This window comes from Hypomesus nipponensis, chromosome 13 (genome assembly GCF_054491055.1).
Source record: "Hypomesus nipponensis isolate SF chromosome 13, ASM5449105v1, whole genome shotgun sequence".
Lineage (NCBI taxonomy): Eukaryota > Metazoa > Chordata > Actinopteri > Osmeriformes > Osmeridae > Hypomesus > Hypomesus nipponensis.
In genome coordinates, this window is record NC_140373.1 from 17,642,553 (window position 1) to 17,661,997 (window position 19,445).

General features: G+C 43.1%; 1 long non-coding RNA gene across 1 annotated transcript; it reads left to right on the top strand.

The window, feature by feature from the left end:
• Positions 1–16,411: 16,411 nt before the first annotated feature.
• LOC146260495 (uncharacterized) lies at positions 16,412–18,939 on the top strand. The gene is made up of 3 exons (XR_014729565.1): positions 16,412–16,574; positions 18,009–18,071; positions 18,474–18,939. It is a non-coding gene; the product is annotated as an uncharacterized LOC146260495 (long non-coding RNA).
• Positions 18,940–19,445: the final 506 nt, after the last annotated feature.

Below are 19,445 nucleotides of genomic sequence, written 5' to 3' on the forward strand. Positions count from 1 at the left end.
TGCCCCTGGGCGTCTTTCTCCCATAGACCAGAGTTCTGGGGGTAATTTTGTTCAAAGTGTCTATACTTTGTGTCATAGTGACATTTCACGTTTGCTCTACCACTTTATACAAGGGCAATCGTCTCATTGCAGATTAAACACGTGCTCCCCACCGGCAACACAAATGCGTACTTGTCAGTCCATTCTGTCTGAAATTTGCAATTTTCTTAATCAACTTTTCGCTGGGTTTTGTTACGCTATGATTTTTGCTAAGGAAGCAACAGGTAGGTTAGATACCGTTAGAAAATCGACCCACAGAGGTTGCGGCCAACATTGAGTGAGTGAGTCGTTATGGTGATTACAGTTATTACAGCTCCTGATTGCAGCCTTAGATTGGACACGGAAGGTATAAAGAACATCTAGTAGGACATAAATATAGGCTATAGCACAAAATCACGCACCAATGACTTGCGAACAGCGGGAGTGGCTGAGAATGATGACGTTGATGTTGTGCGCTAGTTTGTGTTGTAGTTCCGTAATGGCGGCGGAGAATGATGCGAGCGAAGCCATTCGGTCTGTTGTGGCAACACTGCCGAATATCTATAAACCAAAGCCGGAGCAAGAACAAGTTTTGCTGAGTTTGGTTGGTGGCCATGATGTTGTGGCCCTCTTCCCCACGGGGTTCGGGAACAGTTTGATTTTCCAGCTACGGCAGCTAGCTCCGTTACAGTGATGGTGAAGGAATTGGCTAAAGCGAACGCTAGCGATTGGTCATGGCAGATCAGAGTGGCTCTGGGCAGATCCAATAGTTTTAAACTTCAACAGCGTACCCGCCTACAAGGAAGTCAACGCTTGTCAATGGAGCGAGGCCAGACAGTCTGTACAAATGAAATGTACAAGAGTCTGGTTAGGACCAGGCTAGCCCCCCCCCCCCCCCCCCCTTGAAAAAAACTATTCGGATCTGCACGATTCACACAAACTGACGTGAAAAAAGCGGGAGGCGCCAAAAAGCGCGCTGTTTGCATCCCTGATAAACAGTAATTAGTTTTAAAAACTCCAGGGACGTCACTTGTATGATTGGATTAAACTTCTAGCCGCTCCAGAATCACACACCTCTGTCCCTTTTACAATATGCAACATTTCTGGTCTCTCTTCCTTTTGTAACATCATATTTACATGTTCCATATTTAAAACCTTCTCTTCTCCTTCCTCAACGCCATTTTCCCAAATCAATTGTTCGTTTGCATTTTTAAAAATGTACTTCCCCAATCTCTCCATTAGTTCATCTTCTTCACTCTCTAATCATGCTTGTTCATTTTCTCCTGGTGAGAAATTCTGTTTTTCTGGTTTAGTTCTAATGAAGTATGCGCAAGTTCAGTCAGGCAAGACCGATCCCCGCATTCGGTAATGTTCACTACTAACTCCCCCACTAAGAACGGTCTACGTTCCATCTTTCCTATGTCGGGCTGTCATATGGTTCGATTAGCACTCCCGTTTATCAATTAACACCATCAAAGGATCACATTTACATTACATTTATTCATTTATTCATTCATACAAAGTGCATAGGTCACTGATGATAACAACAAAATAGCCCCAAAACATTGCGGGTAGCCAAAACAAGAAACACACATTGTGAACAACCAAAAAATAAGTGCCAAAGGGAAAAACCATAAGAGCATGTAGTTAAGCAAGTTACAATTAAACAACATGAATCTCTAAGTGCTAAAATAGAATATTTAGCAGCGAATACGACAGTTTAAATCAGTTGCCACTAACCAACGAGAGCAACAAGTCTCTAAGCAAGAGTCATTGTGATCCTTGAGGGAACTAGCATTGGGTTCAGCAAACCATTCCTAAGTACCGTTGCACTCCCGGAACAAGTGCGTCTTGGGCCTTCTCTTGAAGGTGGAGAGACAGTCTGTGTCTCTGATGGAGGTGGGGAGTTGATTCCACCACTGGGAGGCCAGGCAGGAGAAGAGCTTCTGTTGGGACCGGGCGGTCTTGAGCGGTGGGACCACCAGGCGGTTGTCTGAAGAAGACCGTAGGTGGCGGGTGGGAGTGTAAGGCTGCAGGAGAGACTTGATGTAGTAGGGTGCAGTCCCGTTCACTGCTCGGAAGGTCAGTACCAGGGTCTTGAATCTGATGCGGGCCATGATGGGTAGCCAGTGAAGGGAGATGAGGAGCGGGGTAACTTGGGAGCGTCTGGGTAGATTGTAGACCAGGCTGGCCGCTGCTTTCTGAATCCTCTGAAGAGGGCGGGTTGTGCATGCTAGGAGACCGGCGAGCAGCGAGTTGCAGTAGTCCAACTTAGAGTGGACAAGTGCTTGGACAAGCAGCTGGGTGGAGTGCTCAGACAGGTATCTCCTGATCTTTTGGATGTTGTAGAGGGTGAATCTACACGACCGGGAGACCGCAGCAATGTGGGCCGTGAGGGAGAGCTCGTCATCCATGGTAACCCCAAGGTTCCTGGCAGAGGATGAGGGGTCACTGTCGCAGATCCCAGGGTGATTGAGAGGTCGTAGGAGATGGAGGGTTTGGTCGGGATGATGAGAAGATCTGTTTTGGCGAGGTTCAGCTGGAGATGGTGATCGGTCATCCAGGCGGAAATGTCTGCGAGGCAGACCTCAATCCTTGCTGAGATCCCCGGATCGGTCGGGGGGGAACGACAGGTACAGCTGCGCGTTGTCAGCGTAGCAGTAGTAGGAGAAGCCATGGGAGGTGATGATTGGTCCAAGTGAGGTGGTGTACGTAGAGAAGAGGAGGGGTCCTAGGACGGAGCCCTGTGGGACACCGGTGGAGAGCTGGCGAGGGTCTGACAGTTTGCCTCCCCAGGACACCTGGTAGGATCTTCCTGACAGGTAGGATGAGATCCACTGGAGTGCAGTGCCAGTGATGAATGAGGATATGGGGAGTTAGGTCAGAAACTCTGCCTCGGACAGGGGAGAGAAAGAGTTTAGACATTGGGTCATTAGTTGGGTCATGGAGGGTGAGATGGTAGGAAAGGTGGGTTTAGGGAACCGACTGCTAATGTCTGAGACTTTTTTCTCAAAGCAGGAGGAGAAATCGTCTGCTGTCAGGGTGGAGGGAGGGGGTGGGGGAGGTGGGTTAAGAAGGGTGGAGAAGGTAGAGAAAAGTTTGTGGGGGTTTGAAGCAGAGTTAATTTTGTTCAGAAAGTAGAGGGTTTTAGCACCAGTTATGTGAGAAGAGGATTTAAAGAGGGAGTGATACTTATCAAGGTCCAGACCGTCTTTGGACTTGCGCCATCTCCTCTCAGCTGCTCAAAGGGTGGACCGTTCTTCAAGAATAACATCCGTAAGCCAAGGGCAGGAGGGAGAAGATCGTGCAGGCCTGGTTGACAGGGGACAGAGAGTCAAGTGATGCAGTTTATGACTACTAGTATGATCACTGCTCTTTTTCTTTCATCATAAATTGACAGTAAAAAAAAAAAGCCCAGTAGCAAACAATCAAATATGGAGTTTTGTGATAACAGTGGCTGTGAAGTATGTATGCTGTACATTTTCATCAATAAAGGAGTCACTACTATATAGCTACCAGTTAAGATAGCTAAGATGGCATCAGTCTTCAAAAACTGATTTGGTCAGGGTGGTTGATAGAATTTGCTTGTTAGGGACTGTAGTTTTGTGTAAGGATAATATCTAGCTCCCTTATTGACACAAATTGGGGTGACCGTCCTATTTATTTTGTAGTGCTACTGTATGTCCTGCTGCAACAGTTTCTGGGGTGCAACATCATTTGTTCTTTGATTCATGTATATTCAAGGTAATGTTAACAAACTTCAACTGGTTATAAACTAGGTTTTGAAAGTAATCCAAAAGTGATGTAAAATAATCAGATTACGTTACTGAGTCCGGGTAATCCAAAAGTTACGTTACTGATTACAATTGTGAATGGGTAACTAGTAACTGTAACGGATTACATGTAAAAAGTAACCTACCCAACCCTGTTCATTTATGGGAGGAGGCAAGGCGGGGTCAGTGACTCGTTCACGTGCGGTCAATCTCACGTTGATTGTGATTTATAAAGGAAAGGTGCACAGGACCTGGCGTACGACCGGTTTTATAAATGTGAATATTTCTGTGCGGTACAGAGTTATGGCTGTATGCCATATTCTGTTATGAAAGCTGCGCAATCCTTTATACATGAGGCCCCAGGAGTTTCAGTTTGCACACGGTCATTTCTCCACTCACCACCATATCATCCAGTTATTCAACATAATAAATCAGCTATGCAGGTGGTGAATTGAAAGGCCAGACACGCTTGGCGTTTGTCCCTGGCTTGGGAACCATAATTCACTTTTGGTTAGATTCTCAGGGAGATAATTGACTCGTTAATATCTGACTCCAATTTTAGAAATGTACACGACCCAAAAGTATGCGTGTTCACTAATCAGTCGTTTATCTCTACTATAATATGGATTTAACCATAGTAGACAGAGTAGGATATGTAATTGATCACTCAGAGTCTCCGGTAAATTCCTTGGGAGCGTGGAGATCCACTGTAAGTGACTCAGAGGCCTTAAGTTAAAACCTACTCCAAAAGTCTATGGGCCTCATGCACTAACGCTTTTGCGCCCACTTCAGGCCTATTTGTTTCACAATTTGCGCGTGCAAGCATGGCGAGGTATGTACAAACATGGCTCACTGACGGAAAAGCGCAGACTGCTTGTCGAGGGAACTGAAAATGGCAAATTGCGCTTTTCTGAGTCATGCACATGCATTCACGGGAGGGTCAAGGGGAAAGTGGGAGTTCCCATAAAGAGATGGGAGGAGATGCGTTAAGTGCGCCTAACTATGTATTCCGCGATATGTACAGAAACCACCCGTGAAAGTGTGCTTCCATTTTGCGTTGAAAATTATCCGCCTTTTAAAAGCAGGCGTAAACCAGGATGCGGGTTTAGTCGCTTATGCTTCCTGGTGAAATGGCAGCAGTAATCCGAGCCAGACAGCGACATAGGCAAAGGAGACGAGCTGAAATGATTTTTGCCACAAGGATCACATTTTTTGAGTTGAGTGAACACAAAATAATTACGCGTTACAGATTAAGCAGCCATTCAATATTACAGTTACTGGAGATCAGAGATGACATTGAATCTTCGACTCAGCATTCACATTCCATTCCAGCAGATTTTAAACTCCTCGCTAGCTTACAATTTATGGCATCAGGATCATTTCAATCAGTCATATCATCAGCAGTGGGAATATCGCAGTCTGCACTCAGCCGGATCACAGCACAAGTACTCAACGCTTTGCTACAGCGCACTAGTGAATACATACATTTTCCCACCAGTAATGCCGAAATAACACGCATCAAGCAGGACTTTTTTGACATTGCCAACTTTCCTAACGTCATAGGAACCATTGATATTACCCACATACCAACTGTCCCCCCGTCACTCCAGGAACACGTTTACAGAAACAGAAAACATACATATTCCATGAATGTGCAAGTTGTATGTGACGCAAACATGGTGATCACAAACGTTGTGGCCAAATTCCCTGGGTCTGTCCATGACAGCTTCATATTCCGCACTAGTGCCATCTACCAAAGATTGTGCAACCAGGCTTTTGGAGAGACGTGGCTACTTGGTAAGCATTGTTTTTTGTGTTTGGTATGGGGATGTTTCACATGCAGTAAACCTAACATCTATTTATCTAGCCATCTGCAGTATCTGCACACATTATCAAACACCCCATGCATTAATACCACACGTTAATTTATCTTCAATATCTTTTAATTCTGTTCTATATTTTACACAACCCAACAACAGCAGCTCAGAGAAATTACAACTGGGCACACATTCAGACGAGGGGGGTGATCGAGCGCACATTTGGGCTCTTGAAAAACCGGCTGCGCTGCTTGGATCGTACAGGTGGAGCGCTTCTGTACACACCAGAAAAGGTGTGCAAAATTGTCGTCGCTTGTTGCATTGTGCACAATATCGCCATTCGCCACGGCATGCCCCTGGACGTTCCAGAGGACATGGAGGAGCCACCAGAAGATATTGTCCGGAGATATTTCACCTAATGTGAAATAATGCCTTGTTGAAATGAGTTGTATAACCCACTGAACCATGTAAAAATAAAAATGGAGGATACAAATCTTACAAATAACCCAGACAAACAATTGCGTTTTTCAAATTTTTGTATTTATTATCTCCTTTTAGTAGCTGCTTTATCTATATCTGTTTGTTCAGACTTGGTTTTTCTTTTACTCAGACAATGCGTCGGTACAGTTGATGGCACAGGGCTGGGTGGTGCAGGTTGAGATGGCACAGGGCAGGTTGGCGCAGGGTTGGAGGTTACGGTCATGGCTGCGATGATTGCCTTGACGCAGTTGTTAGTCTACTGCTGCTGGCGACATAACTTTGTGACAGCTCGCGTCATCCCATTTACTGCAACCACAAGGTTTTTTACTTGTCGACTGTCGCGCCCCATATCCCTGATCTGCTGCACATCTAACTAAATATTTTGTAGCACCTTCGTTTGGCCCCTTTGCTCTGTCAAGAGCATTTTATCCAGATCAGATCATCCCCCATGTTATTCTTAAGTGCGGGTGCAGAAGGTCGAGACGAGGTTTCACAGGATGCCGCAGTAGCACCAACATTTGAAGATGTGCTTGCTAAAGGGGAAAAATGAAATGTATGCCTATAAATATCAATGAAAAATATAAAAACACAGTCCATTTACAATCCCCACTACTTATCTAAATCAGATTTACCTTCATTTTCTAATGTGGTCTCAGCAGTATCAATGCCTTCCACCTGTTCAGCAGCCAGGGTTTGCTGTACAACTTCTTCAAAGGTGGTCAATTCCTGTACTTCGGGGGACCTGCACCAGTTTTTCTAGCCTGTGACCTGTTGAAAGCTACTTTTTCTTTAGTTGGGTGTTTAATATTCTGCCACCTCTTTTTCACATCTTCCACCTGCCTGCATGTTGAGGATATTGCATTAATTTTGTTTGTAATTTCTGTCCATATGGAATTTTTTTGTGTTGGTGTGAAATTCCGGCCTTGTATGATATTAAAATTTGCTGTTACCTTGTGAACAAGAATATCAACTTCGTTGTCACTGAATTTTTGTTTTTCGCTGTTGGGACTTTGGCTGATCCATGACAGAAAACGAGAAGGAGGCCCATTCAATTGTGCGTTTAAATGCTCACAATGTGCGGTATAGTGGGCAGAGAAAGGCGCAGATTACCCAATGACCTGCAGGTTTCGTAAATACGACGTAAACTAACCCTATCACAGCGTACGCAATCTGTGGGTTGGCCACGGCACTAATAGCGCTACATTTGCGATTGTACGTACATGAGGCTCTATATGTTTATAATCAGTTAGCCGCATCAACCAGCCAAGATCAAAGTTTTCACTGCCGTAGCTTGATAGATACATTTCAAGGAGAACAAGTAACTTCAAAATGCACAATAATAGTTTATTATCTAAATCGTAAGATAATCAATACAATGATAAGGAAATATCATCAATTACAAAGCATACCTTCAGAGCAATGGTTAACAAAGTTATTAACAATGAGGACTAGGGAGCCTAATGCACCGGAGCTGTATTGTAAACAAAACTCAAAGTGATTGGTAAAACCTTTTTCCTATGTACACCCAAACCTGACTAAAATGGGGACATCGGCCATATGACTGAAAAGTTGTCTAACGCATACAAATTCAAATTGGATCATTAATCAAGGCTGCAGTAGACCAAGTGGTGCCCTTGCAAGACAAGGGAATATGTTAAACACACGTTGGTCTGCTGCATGCACAAACTCTGTAAACCCTGTACATGTTACAGAATAAAAATTATTACTAGAATGTAATACATAAAATAAGAAACAAAATCATATCAAACATGACAAAAGCTGTTTAGAACGATATTTACAAGAACACAACTTGTAATGATAATTTCAGTCTTCCTCTGTCCACCTTCCTCTTCAACTGTTGAGATCACCTCTCCAGAAGTGTGTCATTAAGGTGTGATTGTCATTTTAGCATTCATGCAAATCAACGACTGTCCCAGACGAGTGTCTGGGTGACCAGTGACAAAGGGGCTGCCAAAACGGCCCTACAGCTATTAAGAAAACAATACAATCATATATTCTTGACAACAATTCCTTTAATGAATAGAAATCTTTACATTTTGCACATTTTAGAATTTCAATTTGGGATTTAAAAAAAACTCCCATTAAAGTATATTCCCTATCTACTTGCTGTGGCACTTGCTCTTAACTGCTTTGCCTCAAAAGCTGGCTGTCTTGGCCTTTTTTAACCGGAGCATCGGTGAAGTCTACCATCTGACAGACAGTCCCCAATATCCCCAGCATAACTGCTGACAGGTTGGAGAAGACCTCCTTGCCTCCTCTCTTCAACAGGCCAATGTCTCGCCAGTCCTCATCAGTGCGCTTGCTGAGGATGCTCTCCTCAAAGCTGGTTGTACATGATACATCCGGAACTAATCGTCCACTTGATCCATAGTGACTTCTTCAGGCAGAATAGTAGGAAAGCGGTTGATAAAAAAACGGAATAAAAAAAAAAATAGAGAACGGAATTTCACTGACTGCCTGTTAGCTATGTCTGCCACAACAGCATGCATAAGCAGCTCGTCGCCAAATGGAAATTTGGCAACCATGTAGTCAGCTGCAGATGAAAATAACTTTCTCACATCTTTGAAGAACTGCTTCAGCTCTAGGTTACCCTGGCTTTGGATGAAGGTTTGGGTGTCCTGACCAATTGAGAGTTCCTCATCAGGCACCTGATTTTCCCCTGGGCTGTATAGTGTTGGCTTGATACCTCTACCGACTTCTTTCATCACAGTGATGACATGCTCAGGCTTACAGAATGAAAGCAATACCTTTTGCAGTTGCAGTTGGAAGCACGATCTGAATGCATGGCGCCTCTTTTTGAAGTGTTTGGTTGCCAATGTCAAAAATAGATATGGCTCTTCAGAAAGAGTGAATACACCTTTGACATGGGGTTGTTGAGGAACTGAAGTACCTTCTCAGGTTTTGTCAGATCCCTTTTCTCTTCTTTCTTGGTTATTTGGGGGTTTGCTTTTTATTGCAACTCTCTTTCCAATTTCATTTAGCTTGAAAAGGAATCTGGACATGTCAAACTCTGTAGCTGGCATGCTGGTGGAGGGTGGAGCATTAAGGCTTCTGGGTAGGGCCAGATGGAGGCATGGGCTGCTTGGAGGAAACTGAGGGTTTTGTCTTCTTTTTCTTTCCTGTATCCACCTCATTTTCAAAGAAAACCAGAAGCGGATCCCACTGTTGCAGTAGACGGTTCACACACTGCCCCAGAGACAGCCATCTTGTGGAGGCCAGCTTCAGGATTTTCCTCACATCTGTATCACACATGCTCTGTATGTCACGGACACTTGAATTTCTCTTGCTGCTTTTGTCCAGTAAATGGTGATGAGGAAGTCTTCAATGTTAACACTACGCTGCCCTCTCTGCGGCTAGGTTTATCAGGTGACAAGCACAACTAACTAGGTAGATGTGTGGATTTTGTGCCTTCAAAAAAGCCGCTACGCTTTTCCCCAAACCTTGCATGACTGCAGCATTGTCAGCTGCAAAGCTGACACAATTTGACCATGGGATGACTCTTCTTTAGTTCACCATCAAGCAATTCAAATATTGCTCTCCCAGTAGACTGTCTGGATTCACAAATACTGAGCAACATCACAACTACCCTCCCAAGACTGGCATCAAAAATCTTTACAACAATGGGGTACAGTTTTATGTCCTCCATATCTGTGCTCCCATCTGTAGCAAGGCTATATGGAGACCGCTTCATTGCTTCTGTAATGTACTCATCATCATTCCTGGCCAGTGTGTTCACTATGGGGACCGTCTTTGTTCGGGCACAGCCATACTATTTGGCTATCTCACTATCGGGAAACATCTTCCAAAGTAATGGTCCGGCGTGATCTGCAGCAGATAATGGCAAATTGTGTTCTACAATGAATGAGGTGAAAAGGGTTTCTGCCCAAATTGGTCTCAAATCTTGTGCTTGCTGGAAGAATGAGTTTATTTTAGGGACTGCATCTGGAACAGCCAGTGAAGAAAATCTGCTATCAACTTTGGGGGGGACAATTATAGTACTTTCTCAGGAGCAATTTCTGAAGGGGACACCAAAATTACTGCTGTAACACATAGCCTACATTGTAATATGTTAAATGTATATTGAGGAACCATAATTAATACTAATAGTTAGTAACTGAAGGGTTGTCTCAATTTGTTTAAATGTAGTTATGTAGTGTTTCTTATCAGTCAAGTATGAATGCTGGTGTACAGTATTTAAAACCAGCAATACCAATAAAAGCCAGTACGTACTGTACACTGTATGGGTGCAGTTTATGTAATTACATTGGGCATGGTGCAGTCTCATCTAAAATATTCTCCATTGAAGCATCATCAAGTCTGGCTCAGAATTGAATCTTTGTTTTACTTTTTCTGATACATTAATATAGTTATAAAATATGTACCACTACAATAGCTTTACAAGAACAGAAATCTCTGAATAAGTACAGTTCTAAAAGCAAAATAATTACTTCAAAGAATAAGCCAAATAATAATACTTTGTTGTTCAGTCAGTGTCAACTCTTCAAACAACAGCTATGGACAAGTATGTCACAGAAAGTATGCTATTTTAAAATAGATATAAAATAAATCATTGTTAAGTTCACTGTCATGTACTAAAAACGTATAAACAAAAGAACAAATCATACTATACACACTACTCAACTAATGATCAAAAGAACCGAACATATGTTTGCGGGTTTCACTGGATCCAACAAGTTGCTGGCAGATATTTTCCCTCTTGAGTCTGTCCAACCTGTTCTTATGTACATTACAGACCACAACGCTGTTTAGTCTCTCTTGACCCATGTTAGCCCGTAGCCAAGTCTTCAACCTGCGGAGTGCACTGAACGTCCACAGCTTCCAAAACTTACCTAACCCTAACCAAAAAATTCTGCCCTATAGTGATCCACTGCTTTCCCAGCAAATCGTCTTGAGTTTGTCTCAATGGATTCGATTGATTCATTGGAGTCAATCAACGTTGTTGCTTTCTCATACAGTGCAAGGTAGCTTTCATCATTTTGCTTACCCCTAAGAGATGTCCGCACACACTCGACTGCAGCCTGCATACCAGAGACAGCCTGGGTTTTCTTCTGCAGTGAACTGTGTAGGCATTCCAGCTCTCCAAGAACAGCAGAGGCAAGTGTGAGGCCCAACACAGTATTGCCTTTGCTGAAGTGCTCAAATAAGCCACTGGCAGTTGTTGCTGTCTTGGATGCACTTTTTGCCATCTCCTCTAGGCTGCCTAGTACCTGCTCATACTGCCCAAGCACAGCTCTAATTGCAGTATTCCGCACAGTTCACCTGTTGGACATAGGGGTTTCAGGGTGGCCAGATGTGTATCTCCGGTCCTGGCAATTGATTCAAACATGCTCTTAAACTTTCCTGACTGGCCATAGAGGACACCTAACTGATGGACCCAAGACAGAGAATCCCGGATCAGTGGGGAGGCTGAGCAGCCAGCCTGTGTAATCAGATTCACACAGTGTGCTCCACAGTGCACATACAGGGCTAATGGCTGCTGCCTCCTCACAATTGCCTGTGCACTTGTGTATTTTCCTGCCTTTTTTGAGGCACCATTGTAACTCTGCCCACGTAAGCCCGACATGGGAAAGTTGAGCCTCAACAACACATCAGTTACCACTTTCGCAATGCCCTCGCCTGTTGTCTCCGACACCCTGTATAACCTAAATGAGACACATAATTGTGACAGTTATGAATGTTTTATTGTATTGAGTGGTAGAAATAAATTTTCAAACCAATCCTTTGTTACAACTACTTACTGGACATCAGCCACCAATGACACAAACAGATACTGCCAGATTTTCACACATGCACCTGGACTGCTGAGAGCTGGGGGAGAGGCGGCTGTGGATCAAACCATTGTGGGACCAAGGGAGGTGTTCACAATCTTTTTAAACTTTTACAAAAGCGCCATTGTGTCCATAATCAGCAAAACGCTTTCATTGGGTATTATTAATGTTATTACATTTACATAGTTATGTTTACAGTGATTTATTGGGGGGGACAAATCATATTGCTCCCAGGATTGGGGGGGTGGTGTCCCCCCCGGGATTTCCATTCATGGTAACAGCCATCAATTTAGAATGTTTTTTCCCCGACAGTGTCGACAGTGTCGACAGTCTGCAAAAAAACCCTAATTGAATCAATTTACAGTATATGGGCACACATCATATTGGCCTAATGACAAAAAAGTTTATTATTCAATTGAAAAATGATTTAAGAATCTAAGCTTTTGTAACTAGAGGTTTGGAAATTATCATTATTTATAATAATAAACTTTATTTGTATAGCACCTTTAATAAATAAAAAATGCAGCTCAAAGTGATTAAAAGCAAAGACATTATGTGCACAAAGAAATTACATGCACAGTGATCCACATAGAAGTAGAAATAAATATAACCTGAAGCTCCTTGGTGGCTAATGTCGACATCATAATTGCACAATGTGCAAAATGCATGGTGCAGCAGTTTTGAGGGGCGGAGGCACGGCCAATGCTCCTGATATTTAGCCAGGAACTTCGGTGGGCCATGGACTTCTTTTTTGATTGGCTGCTCTCGTCATCTGACGTCATAATTATGTTATACCTCAGGTAAGGTGCAAGACTGTTCTGTGGACTGGCTGCAATAGTAGGAATAATTTGCTTCTTTATGGTGTGTTCACACTACAGCGGGGCGGGCAGAGCGGGGCGTCGGCTTCCAATTCATTTTCAATGAAACCAGGCGTTGACGCTCGCGTAGGGCATTGTGGGAAGGCGAGCGGGGTGTCGAAAGTTGGATTTTCTCAACTTTATGTACATGAGGAGTGTGAAAACGCTAGTGTTGGCCAATCGGGTTGGTTTCTTGTAATGTAACAACTGTTCATGGTAAACATTTCTAGGTTTGACAATTTCAAGATGGAAGAGCAACTCATCGTATGTGTGTCTTCATACTGTAAGGCTGGGTGTCAAACCTGCCCCCACCTCTCATATGCTAAAGTCTGGAGTTTCTGGACGGTCTCAACTTGATGGCTCTCACACCCCATTCAAGATGTGGTCTGATTGGTTGTTCTTGTGTATAAAGGGAATTGTAATGCATTGTTCTTTGGATTCTTCGTCTCCTGAGACCTTCTCCTCAGTTCTCCCTTGTCCTACTGTCCTACTCCTTGCTCATCTCTTGCTTTCTCTCTGATTTACAATGATCATGGTAGAGTAGGTAAGATTGAAAGCTTTCATATTGTAACATGTTTGCCTTGTAATTGATTTCATTCATTTGCAAAGTTATTAAATGCGTATTTCATTTAACCGTACTTTGACCATTCTTGCTCTGATTTAACCCATAGAGTCAAATACCTGGAATTCTATTGGTATTGGCATTATTTGGTTCATGCTAATACACTGTTCAGTTTCCCATCTTCCTTTAACCCTTGTGTTCTCCTCGGGTCATTCTGACCCATCAGTCATTGTGACCCACCTTCGTTTGCGACAACTTTACCGCATACAAAAACAAAGTGAAGCATTTTCTTTTAACCGTTGGGCTGTCTCAGACCCCCCACATTGCGACGGTTAAAAGAAAATTAATTTAATTTGCTTTTGTATTGGGTAAAATTGGGTAAACACAACGATGGTTCGTTATGAACCTTTTGGTCATGTGACCCGAAGGCAGCACAAGGGTTAAACCATAGGGGAATTAGTTTTGGTTGTTTGGACAATATTTACCCCCCTACAATACCCAGTATTGTATGATACGTCTATGTTCGATTACAAGGCTAATCACATTGTACAATAGCTATCCTAGATACGACAGCTAACTGTTTATTAACACAAATGTATCTCATAAGGATATTGAAATTAATTAAATTAATCATCTCATAAAGTTACCGAACACATATTTTAACATTGTATATGTTAACATTACAGTCAATGTATGTAATTGATTATTACTGCCCCACTTGTACCTCAGCGTTGTGCTAAATGACAGGACTATTTGCAGATTTAAATGAAATATATTATCATTACTTTTTCGCAGCGGTGAATCTATTAAAACTAGACAGAGTACAATTTCTGGGGAAATTGTGGGGTGTGCTCGCTTGCAGGTGGGACCGTCCCCTTAAGTTGTTCACTTCTAATGATATTTTCAAGCATTTAGTCTACTCATAGTTCATTAAGAACTCTCTTTAAAACAAGCAAACCCCCTTTGAAACAAGCTACTGTAACAACGTTGTCACCGGCAGTATTTCAGGATGGAATCGCGATTCAAACAGTACCGTCTGCTAACTGAAAATATGCCCCCAAAAACGTAAATAAGTTAATTTAGGGGGAAATGGCTGATTCAAAAGAAGTTTACTACAAGCAAGCAATGCAGTTGCTAGCCAAACGTCAATTAGGGGATTGTTCATAGACATATATGTCTATCTCCGAAAAATTCTATATATATTATATATAAATTATATATATGTCTATGAGATTGTTTAAAGCAACAGAAATTGGAATGTTTCTTTTGACAAAGTTTAGGCTGTGGCATTGAAGACAGCGACAAACCACACAACCTTGAGTTTAAATACATTATTTAATGTGACATTACTTACTGTACATGCAAGTCTTGATTTGCTTAAATATACATGTGCTGCTCAGGGGTGTAGCCAGAAAAATATTTTTGGGTAGGCCTAGAAAAATACGGATAGGCATCGTTTCAGTTTTTTGTGCTTATTTATTTTGCGATGTGCACCCGGTGCATAATTATTCAGATACTTTAGTTTTTGGGTAGGCCTTAGAACAAATTGGGTAGGCCTGTGCCTACCCAGGCCTACCCGTGGCTACGCCCCTGCTGCTGCTAGTACTCCACGGCACTGGCTGTGCAACAGCACATCTATGCACGTTGCTAACATGTTCTGACGTGGTGATGTAGCGAGCAATGAGTACCCTTCGTCGACTAAAGGCCCTTTTTGCCACAAAAACGTTGTAACCTCCTGAACCGTGCAACAGAACGTAAATCCCGATAGAAGCAACGCAATCGTGACGAAGACAAACATTTTGACAGCGACGTTGTCTATGTAATCCAAATATTGACTGATCCATTTCGTATCTGCGTATTTTGACCAAGAATTGCGTAGTTGGTACACAAAATGTGTGCAGGTTGGCAGGTATGTACCAGGTCTCTCCTGATTGAGATACACTCTATAGCAAAATGTCCCATTCTACCACATTTCCAGCATTCCACTTCTCTTCTATCCATATTTCTTCTCCTCCTGCCTCTTCCTCGGCCTCTCTCGTCCTCTGCCTGTATTACAATACAAACATGCCTGTCCAGACCTCATCTAATGAAAACACTGCCATTCGGTTTTTTTCTTTTTTGTTTTGTCTAAATAGTTTTTAGAGTAGCATTTAACTGAGAAGTGCAATGATCTACCATATGATTAGTGACAAACCTTGATATTTAAGGCAGACATCCTTTTAGGAACGCATTCTTTAACTGCTGATCATTAGGCGTGTCATGTTGCATATCTTGAGGGGGTGGTACGCCACTATGATGATCAAATACCTCTTTTAATCGATGATAGTATTGATCTATATCCTCGTTGTCTTTACAACTTTACATTTCTCTTTCAAACCGCACCGAGCTTTCAGCCTCATCACAGATAGAACACACACACACAAAACACAGGCCCTGCGCCAAGACGTGACACCAAGACTCTTGCCTCTGCTGCGTGAGGAGACCACACCCAGGCGGGTCCCAAACACTGAGGAGACGCCCCACAGGAATGATCTAACACACACACACACACACTTGTACATTCTGAACACACAAGGTGTTGTCCCAGTGACGGGAGGGAGGAGGGTGCACTTGGGTGTTGTTTCATGTCTGTGATTGTGTTTATGAATGTTGTGATGACTCAGCCTGTCCATAGCCACCAGGTCAGCCAGTATTTCCTGTTCCCCCTCAGCCCTCTCAGAGGAAAGGCTCGTACTGTGGGCCCTCAAACTCTCTGCTGATGACCGACGGTCAGACCACAAGTCCAGCTGCTTTCTGAGGGCACTGCAATCCTGTGTTCCTACATGTCTGTTTATAAGACTGAACATGACACCAGTTTTGATGAAAATACAGTGTCTGTGAGTGTTTGTGAGTGTTTGTATCTGTGTGTGTGTGTCGGTGGGGGGGTGATGAGAGAGGGCAGAAAGCCAATGTTACTCCCTGTGTGTGTATCTGTGTGTGTAACGTGTGTGTATGTGTGTGTGTAACGTGTGTGAAAGTAGTAAAAGGATGTGCTTCGACAGGTCGTAGTGTAATGCGGTGAGGGCTTGACCTCCGCCAACCTTATAAAACACCTCCTTCTCCTCTGTCGCACTCACTGCCTCACTCACACTCTCACTCCCTCACACACTCTCACACACTCCAGAGCACCGCAGCTCGGCTCCTAGCTCACCCTGCAGAGATGTCCTTCATGAAAGGAGCGATGGACGGACAGGTGGATCAGGTCATCGACAAAGCCGGTAAGATACCACAACTTTACCACTTCTTCACTGCAGCTCACTGCCCACAGTCAAACCTATTCTCCAAAATGTGCAATACTACATTACAATTTACAGACAAAAGTTTTTACAAACTCAAATTCTTGGGAAAAGGACTAATAATTTTTTTTGTGTTAGCAATGCGCATGCATAATCATATTGTGCTTTGTAAATCCGTTAAATAATAAAAATATTGAAATAATACTCAATATAGTTTTCAAATAATTATATGGGAGTCAGGTGGCTGAGTGGTTAGAGAATCTGGCACGTAATCAGAAGGTTGCTGGTTCGATTCTCGTGCTAAATGACGTAGTGTCCTTGGGCAAGGCACTTCACCCTACTTGCCTCGGGGGAATGTCCCTGTACTTACTGTAAGTCGCTCTGGATAAGAGCATCTGCTAAATGACTAAGATATAAATGTAAATATGGCTTCCAACTGTCATGTAATGGCCTTGTCCATGCAAGAGGATGACAAATATAAACAACCGAAAAACAATGCTGAACTCTTAAATGCGTGCAGTTATGGAAGCAAATCAGTGACAATGTTTTGAATTTAATAAGGATAGGTAGAGCAATGGAGCAATAGAGAAAATGCATGATGACTACCAGGGAAAACAACCATGCTTCGGTGAGTCCGATGTCATCAAATCTTGCATCAAGGCTCAATTGCTCTACCTATCCTTAGTATCCCAGATGTGGCTAGAATTTAATAGCCATTTTTTTAGGATTGATTATTTGGGGCTTGAATTTTTTCAGGTCAAATTTTTTTATAGCATTTTTTGGGGGCTCTAATTTGAGTAACCTGAATTTTATTTTACATTAAAATATTTTCATATGAGAATTCAGTCTTTTTAAAATGTCAATATTAAGTATTCAATGCCTTTTAAAATTCAAAACATGATTTGCTTCCATATACAGTTAGTCACTCCAAGGATTTCTTTATTAACCCTATGCTTCAATTACTTTTCAGTTTCAAAGTCATACAAATTAAAGTCATTTGAATTAAAAAATACATTTATGTTAAAATGAAACAGGTGACATAAAAACTAACAGGTGACTAATAAAACACAACTAAAAGATTATCTGATAAATGACAAAAATCATGTTGTAAGTGATCCATTCAACAGTCTTGAATTTACCTAATTTTTACCAATCTTATGGTTTGCTGTCAAGAATTGAATGATTTTTACGTTCATATAGCGGTTGACCTGTTTTTGATTTTTATCAGTAGGCACTGTTACAGTGCCTACTGATACAGTTGAGGTGTGATGAGCACAATATATGACGTGTTTTATAACAATCAAAATATTGTAGATTCCTTGGCGTGGTTGAGAGAGAGGGAGGGGGGAGAAAAACAAGGAGAAAGTGAGAGCAAGAGCGTGTGTATTTACCATTCCTGTCTCCATGGTCTCACAGCAACCGTGGTGAAGGGAAAAGTGGGAGACATGATGGGAAAAAAAGCCGAGCCAAAGAAGAAAGGTGAGATTGTCTTCAACAGCCTCCCAGTGATCTGTCTGCAACAGCCTCCCAGTGATCTGTCTGCAACAGCCTCCCAGTGATCTGTCTTCAACAGCCTCCCAGTGATCTGTCTGCAACAGCCTCCCAGTGATCTGTCTTCAACAGCCTCCCAGTGATCTGTCTTCAACAGCCTCCCAGTGGTCCTTCTAAAATGGTCCTGTAGTGGTGCCTGAGGGCATGTTGTGAGGCTGTGTTCTGAGGGCATGTTCTGAGGCCGTGTTCTGAGAGTATGTTCTGAGGCCGTGTTCTGAGGCCGTGTTCTTAGGGCGTGTTCTTAGGGCGTGTTCTGAGGGCATGTTCTAAGGCTGTGTTCTGTGGCTGTGTTCTGAGGGCATGTTCTGAGGTACTGTCTGTGTCCTGCAGGTGTCGGGAACATGGTGACTGACGCCGTGGGGAAAGTGGCGGCAGGCGCAGCAGCAGACAACGCAGCAGACAAGGTCATGTCGTTTGGACAGAACCTCTTCAAATGAGCCCTCACCACCCTCCCTCCACTACCCCTCCCTGCACCACCCCTGACCCCTCCCTGCTCCCTGCACCACCACTCCCTCCTCCCCCATCCTACTCCCCACAGCTACTCTCTAAAGGACATGGCTGACCTGGTCTTGACCTTCTGTGGACCAGTCTACCCTCATTCCCTACTGGAGCAGCCTGTGGCGTCCTCATCCCAGGGAGCTCCTCTGTCCTGCTTCTCTCCATCTGCATGGAGGACAGGCCCACTGCTTCATAGCCTTCAATTGTGTTGTTCATGATTACAAATAAAGATAAGAACACTGTCATCTTTAAATGCATCTGGCTGTCCCACAGCAAATTAAACAATATCAAACAAAAACCACGCCACAACTTTTTGTTTTTTTTGTTTTCACAAAAATAAAAAAAATGTCATTATAAATTTCCCAGACAAATGTCCATGTGAGGACTTATTGGACGGTTATTGGAGAGGGACATGTCCTTCCTGTCCCAACGCCAGCCAGGCCAGGATGAGGGATGAGGGGGACACGGTTGGTACAGTGCACGACCAAAACACAGTAGGACTAGTTGAACCAGAACACAGTTGAACCAAAACACAGAACTAGTTGAACCAGAACACACAGTTGAACCAAAACGCAGTAGAAGTAGGTGATCTTTAGGACCCAACGACCCAGGGCAAGAACAGCTCCCCAGTGTATCTAGTGTGAACCCTGATACCTGGGGGGTATTCCAGGTAGCGGGTTTAACAAACTCTGAGATTAACCCTGAACTCTGAGTTGAGTTACTCGAACATGGGAAACTCAGAAAATTCGGTTCCAGAAAAGCTGATATGAATTTGTTGACTCAACTCCGAGTAGTCCCATCTCA